This window comes from Arachis duranensis, chromosome 5, assembly GCF_000817695.3.
Source record: "Arachis duranensis cultivar V14167 chromosome 5, aradu.V14167.gnm2.J7QH, whole genome shotgun sequence".
NCBI classification, from domain to species: Eukaryota; Viridiplantae; Streptophyta; class Magnoliopsida; order Fabales; family Fabaceae; genus Arachis; species Arachis duranensis.
In genome coordinates, this window is record NC_029776.3 from 61,537,369 (window position 1) to 61,544,940 (window position 7,572).

The window sequence follows — 7,572 nt, forward strand, 5'->3', positions numbered from 1 at the left end:
AGCTCCACACCCTTAATCTATGGTGTGTAGAAACTCCACCGTTGAAAATACATAAGTGATGAAGGTTCAGGCATGGCCAAATGGCCAGCCCCCCCAAACATGATCAGAAGACCGAATGGTCAAAAGACCTTACAATCAAAGACACTTAATACAATAGTAAAAAGTCCTATTTATACTAGACTAGCTACTAGGGTTTACAGAAGTAAGTAATTGATGCAGAAATCCACTTACGGGGCCCACTTGGTGTGTGCTTGGGCTAAGCTTGAGCTTTACACGTGCAGAGGCTTCTTTTGGAGTTGAACGCCAAGTTGTAACGTGTTTTTGGCGTTCAACTCTGGTTCGTGACGTGTTTCTGGCGTTTGACTCTAGAATGCAGCATGGAATTGGCGTTGAGCGCCATTTTACGTCATCTAATCACGAATAAAGTATGGGCTATTATATATTGCTGGAAAGCTCTGGATGTCTAATTTCCAACGCTGTTGAGAGTGCGCTATTTGGAGTTCTGTAGCTTTAGAAAATCCATTCCGAGAGTAGGGAGGTCAGAATCCAACAGCATCAGCAGTCCTTTGTCAGCCTTTTATCAGAGTTTTGCTCAGGTCCCTCAATTTCAGCCAGAAATTACCTGAAATCACAGAAAAACACACAAACTCATAGTAAAGTCCAGAAATGTGAATTTAGCATAAAAACTAATGAAAGCATCCCTAAAAGTAGCTAGATCCTACTAAAAACTACCTATAAACAATGCCAAAAAGTGTATAAATTATCCGCTCATCACCTCCCAAAAGTGATCAAAAGATCAAAAGATGATCCAAAGATGAAAATACAATAGTAAAAGGTCCTATTTATAGAGAACTAGTAACCTAGGGTTTACAGAAATAAGTAAATGATGCAGAAATCCACTTCTGGTGCCCACTTGGTGTGTGCTTGGGCTGAGCATTGAATCTTTCACGTGCATAGGCTTTTCTTGGAGTTAAACACCAACTTTGGTGCCATTTTGGACGTTTAACTCCAATTCTGGTGACAGTTTGGGCGTTTTATGCTAGAATTTTTATGCTGACTCAGAACGCCAGTTTGGGCCATCAAATCTCGGGCAAAGTATGGACTATTATATATTGCAATTAAGAGCGCACCAATTGGGCTTATGTAGCTCCAGAAAATACATTTCGAGTGCAGGGAGGTCAGAATCCAACAGCATCTGCAGTTCTTTTTCAACCTCAGAATCAGATTTTTGCTCAGGTCCCTCAATTTCAGCCAGAAAATACCTGAAATCACAGAAAAATACACAAACTCATAGTAAAGTCCAAAAATATGAATTTTGCATAAAAACTGATAAAAATATACTAAATCTAACTAAATCGTACCAAAAACTACCTAAAAATAATGCCAAAAAGTATATAAATTATCTGCTCATCAAGTTGTAATGGGGTTGAGATCAAGGTAGGAATGTATGTGGTTAAGTGGACTAAAATTCGAATCCTTGATTAACCTAAACTTCCCACCTAACTTAAGACATTCCATGTTATCACGATGCAAAGCCTAGCCACCCATTAACTATTTTTTCACAAATCCATGCACCTTGATGTCTTTTGAATACAAATCATATGCATTAATTTAATTATTTCACTTTGGGCATTTTGTCCCCTTTTTATTGCTTCTTCTTTTTTTTTCTTTTTTCTTCTTTTTCTTTTCTTCTTTTTTTTATATGCATAAATAAGGTAGTGCATATGATTAAAGTGTTAGTTGCATGAACAAGTGCCCAACTATATTCACATTCTCACATAAGAATATAAAATGCCCAATTTCCTAAACATGTATTCCCCAATTCAATTTTCCCACACTTAATTCATGTACACCTCACTAGTCTAAGCTAATTAAGGATCCAAATTAGGGACATTTATTGTTTTCCGCTTAGAGTTAATGATATGCTAAAATAAAGAATAAATGGGGTAAAATGGCTCAACATTAGTTTGCAAGGGGAATGATAGGGTAAGGCCATATGGGTATGTGAGCTAAGTAAAACATGGCCTCAATCACATAAGTGTATGCATACATCAAACCATAGAAATATAGAGTCAAGCAAGATATAGATCACAATTTTAGAGAGAACAACACACACCAAAATAAAACATTGGTTGATAAAATGCAACCAATCAAATAGGTTCAAAATCTCACTAGTTCTGTGTGTTCGAGCTCTAAAACCATCTTCCAAAATAAATATCTTCAAACAAGTTTAACAAAAAATTTAATTCAAATTAGTGAAATGCTATAAAATAGTGTCTTGAAAAAGAATTTATCACTTCAACCAAGTAGCACCTAAATGCAAGCAACTACTACTCATCCAAGTTATCTTATCTAATAAAAGAAAAATAAAATATTGATGTTGAGAGAGAGAGATGTTACCTTCGGAAGTCAGTTACCGACCTCCCCACACTTAAAGCTTTGCACAGTCCTCCATGTCATTAGTGATGAGCAAAGTGGGGTTGGAATTATCACTTCCTCTGTCTGTCTCATCATGGCTCTCCATGCTGTCATGTGAAATAGATTCCAGGGTATGGAGCTCTTCCGGAGGTGGGTGAGTACTAACAACGAGCTCCTTCAAGTGGTTGTATTGGTGTTTGTTGCAGCGCTCTATTTGCTCAATCTGCCGGCCCTGTCGGTCTAACCTCTCAAGGATCTCTCAAGTAGCAACTGATTAGTGGGTGGTGCTGCATGAGTTGTGGATGATGGTAGGGCGGAAGTTGAAGGGGCGTCGAAGGACGGGCCTTTATTCTAGCTCACAGATGGTGCTGGAGGTCTGATATACTTCCCATTCGAGATAAATTCGTCATCCCTAGGAATCATGGTCCTCATATCCGTAGCCTGATAGGAGACTCCCGCTACAGATACCAAGTCTATAACCAATGCAGGAAAAGGTAGGTTACCCACGATTTGCACACGGCCTATAGCCTGTCGGATGAGTCGTGGCAGGTTGAGAGGTTTTTCTTTGAGAATGCACCAGACGAGAACGGCCATGTCAGCAGTGAAAGTGGACTCATGAGTGCTCAGGAAGATGTAGCGGGACATGATCTGTGCCCACACGCGAGCCTCCAAGGTGAGTGCTTAGGTGGAGATGCTCTTAGGTCGAGTCACTGAAAAGTAAAACGAAATAAAGGTGTCTAAAATGGAATGGTTCACCCGAAATAACTTTGCCGACGAAGGTGACCTCCCCACACTTAAATCATAACATTGTCCTCGATGCTCTCAATCAGGCTAGTGAGAAGGATCATCGTGCACTGGCCCGCTGTCAGCTGCAGGTGTCTGTGACTCTGTCAAATGCTCAGGTTGAGTTGCCTCATGCTGTGCCTCCTGCTGGTCCTCCTCCTCTTCCTCCTCAGAGTGCTCTGAGGGTGTGTCAAGCTCAGAGGGATGTCAGTATGCCCAGTAGTCATAATCAGCTTCAGATGGGATGCGACGCTCTGACTCCTTTTAGCGTCGCTGATTGCGGCGCTCCATTTGATCAATGCGCTCAAAAAGGTGCTGCACAAGGTGGTAAACTGGCTGAGAAGTGGATGAAGATGCTGCTGAAGTAGGTGGTGCTGTAGGTGCTGTTGAGGATCTGGCCGCCTCAGTGGGAGTAGTAGTATGTGGTCTGTGGCCTAGAGGTCCAAATCGCTTACCGTGCGGAATCACCTTCTTGCGGTCGACAACCAGTGGTATCTCATCTTGGTGCTCCCAGGGTACCTCAGCTCGAATGGCCATCTGAGTGATCAATTACGGAAAAGCCAAGGTGCCTCTAACATGGACTCTAGACATACACTTCCTGATGAGTCTTGGAAGGTATAGGTCCTTTCCTTCCATGACACACCAAATAAGAAGGATCATAGCTGCTGGCACCTCTGACTCGTGAGTACTAGGCATAACATAATTGCTCAGTATCTGTTGCTACAGCCTATCCCTCATCATTGAGATAATCAACCTTGATACCCTGTGGAGTCTCCTTCAACTTTCCCAAAGCCCACGAAACATGAAGATGAATGGCTATAGTACGCCAGACGGCATCCTAATCAAAGCTCATAAATAGAATAGCTCCTCGGCCTTTTGAAAACCATCTATATCATCTGTTTTAGGCCGGAAGTGGAAGATATCCTGTATTGCCTCCTTTGTGACCAAGATATACTTGCCCCTAAGCTGAATTGCATCAAGGGTCGTCTGATAATAGTTGGAATAGAACTCACGGACCCATGATGCGTTCACATCCGCCATATCTCTATCCATAAACACCCAACCTATCTGTTCACTCTGATGTTCAGTATACTTTCTCATCTCAGTTGGTATTCTGAGCCTCTTTTCCAAGTAGAGGTTCTATTTTTCCAAAAATACCGGAAACCTAAGTTCACAGTAAAGCTTGGCAAATTTGATTGAGTCGGAAGTAGGTACAAGTTGATCAACTTTTTCTTTATCAGAAATTTTTTTCACACCAAAATTCATCCAATAGAATAACGGATGACTGTCCTCTCTTCTTTTTACTGGAGCTGGCCTTAGCCTTTCCTTTCTCTTTCCTATTAGACATCCTGAAAAATAGAATTTCCAGGGTACAGATTATCAAATCAAAATAGAGAAACAGAAAGGCAAACTAGATATAAGTAAAATAAATAGAAGATAGGCAACAGAGGAGTTAAAGCTAAAACATAAAGTGAGCAAAAAAAAGATAAATCGTTGGAATGAAAGAAAGGTAGGATTCAAAAAATCAATCATAAATTACAATCCTAGAATCTATACAATGAAATTCAGAATGCTTGTTTGTTAAGAAACAACAAGTATCATGTCTCGAAAGAAACTAAAGGATTTAGTTTGAAAATGGGAAAAACTAAAAAGAAAAGTTAGAAAGTCAAGTAAGTTAAAAGTTAGAGAAGTGGGTTAAAATTAGTGGCATGGTAATGTAGTTCCTAACTAAAAGAAGTTCAAAAAGTTTAAGAACAAGCAAGCTCACATGCATGCATATAATGCAAGTCATTGATGATAAACATGTAATTCAAGAAGCACAAAAAGAATTGAAATCATCAACAATGTATTTCAAATAGAAAGGGAACCAAAAGGAACGAAAATGCCAACCCATCACCCCATGAATTGGCTTTGGTTTAAACCAAATAAATCAAAAGTCAAAAGTACTAAAGTCAATTCATGAGTGGAAGTTAAGAGTAAAATAGTTTTCAGAAAAAATTTGGGCAGCATTCTGGCAGTAAAAAGGACGTTCCGGACAAACGATCAGCAGCAGAACAACTCATATGAATCCAAAATAAATCAAACAGGTACAAGAAACAGCAAATCCATATGATTCAGACAACATTAAGAAAAATAAAACAACTCAAATTAGCATAGCAGCAGTCAAACAGCTTATGTGAATCCAAAACAACTCAACCATAAGCTTTATATCAGGATTCATGGAAACTGAGACAAATAACTAAATTGAGCAGCACTTTCAATCAACAGTAGCATATAGCAAGTAGAGAGCAACAATAACAACTTAAATTCATAAACCAAAGCAAGAACAAAGCAACAACAAAATTGTCATCGTTGCAACACAGTGCAGAAATTGCTCATATCAAATAACAGACCTCGGCAAGAACAAAAAAAATAATGAATAGCTAGGTAGCAGCATCAAGCAAACTAATGTAGCACAAGGGCAAATCAACCAGTAACACTAAAAACCAATTACAGACATAAAATTAGTCATTCCCAAACAGTAGCAGTAATCAAGAAAAACCTAAATCAACTTCTTGTCCAAATTCTCTAACAACCTAAGCAATTAACATGCAATTCTAACTAGCTAAATTAAGCAAAATTAAGTAATACTAACTAATTATTTAAACAGAGTAAAACAAGCACAGAAAGGGAAAATAGGAGATCCTGGAAGGGTTCGAAAGCGGAAACAGAAATGCAAACTGGAAGGGGGGAAAGAGAGAGCAGTGCTGAAGAATGGCGCCACAGAAGCGGCGAAGGTGGCTCAGAGTGGTGATAGATGGTGGTTCGCTGGTGGTGCAAGAAATTGTGATCATCAATGGCGCCATCAACATGGTACGCTCAATTGCAATCTCAACTCTTTATCACAACTTTGCACAACTAACCAGCAAGTGCACTGGGTCGTCCAAGTAATAAACCTTACGCGAGTAAGGGTCGATCCCACGGAGATTGTTGGTATGAAGCAAGCTTGGTCATCTTGTAAATCTCAGTCAAGCGGATTCAAATGGTTATAGAGGATTAATGATTAAAAGATAAATAAAACATAAAATAAAGATAGAGATACTTATGTAATTCATTGGTGAGAATTTCAGATAAGCGTATGGAGATGCTTTGTCCCTTCCGTCTCTCTGCTTTCCTACTGTCTTCATCCAATCCTTCTTACTCCTTTCCATGGCAAGCTGTATGTTGGGCATCACTGTTGTCAATGGCTACAATCCCGTCCTCTCAGCGAAAATGTTCAACGCGCTCTGTCACAGCACGGCTATTATTCTGTCGGTTCTCGATCATGTCGGAATAGAATCCAGTTATTCTTTTGCGTCTGTCACTAACGCCCCACAATCGCGAGTTTGAAGCTCGTCACAGTTATTCAATCCCTGAATCCTACTCAAAATACCACAGACAAGGTTTAGACCTTCCGAATTCTCAAGAATGGCCGCCAATGGATTCTAGCTTATACCACGAAGATTCTGATTAAGGAATCCAAGAGATATCCACTCAAGCCTTGTTTGCATGTAGAACGGAAGTGGTTGTCAGGCACACGTTTATAAGTGAGAATGATGATGAGCGTCACATAATCATCACATTCATCAAGTTCTTGGGTGCGAATGAATCTCTTAGAATAAGAATAAGCTGAATTGAATGGAAAATAGTAGTAATTGCATTGATACTCGAGGTACAGTAGAGCTCCACACCTTAATCTATGGTGTGTAGAAACTCCACCATTGAAAATACATAAGAACAAGTCTAGGCATGGCCGAGAGACCAGCCCCCATGATCTAAGAACTAGACGTCCAAAGATGATCGAGGATCTAAAGTGATCCAAAGATGAAAATACAATAGCAAAAGGTCCTATTTATAGAGAACTAGTAGCCTAGGGTTTACAGAAATGAGTAAATGACGTAAAAATCCACTTCCGGGCCCACTTGGTGTGTGCTTGGGCTGAGAATTGAAGCTTTCATGTTTATAAACTTTTCTTGGAGTTAAATGCTAGCTTTTGTGCTAGTTTGGGCATTTAACTCCAGCTTTTGTGCCAGTTCCGGTGTTAAACGCCGGGAATTCTTGAGCTGATTTGAAACGCCGGTTTGGGCCATCAAATCTCGGGCAAAGTATGGACTATTATATATTGCTGGAAAGCCCTGGATATCTACTTCGAGTACAGGGAGGTCAGAATCCAACAGCATCTGCAGCCCTTTTCAGCCTCTGAATCAGATTTTTGCTCAGGTCCCTCAATTTCAGCCAGAAAATACCTGAAATCACAGAAAAATACACAAACTCATAGTAAAGTCCAGAAAAGTGAATTTTAAATAAAAACTAATAAAAATATAATAAAAATTAACTAAAACATACTAAAAA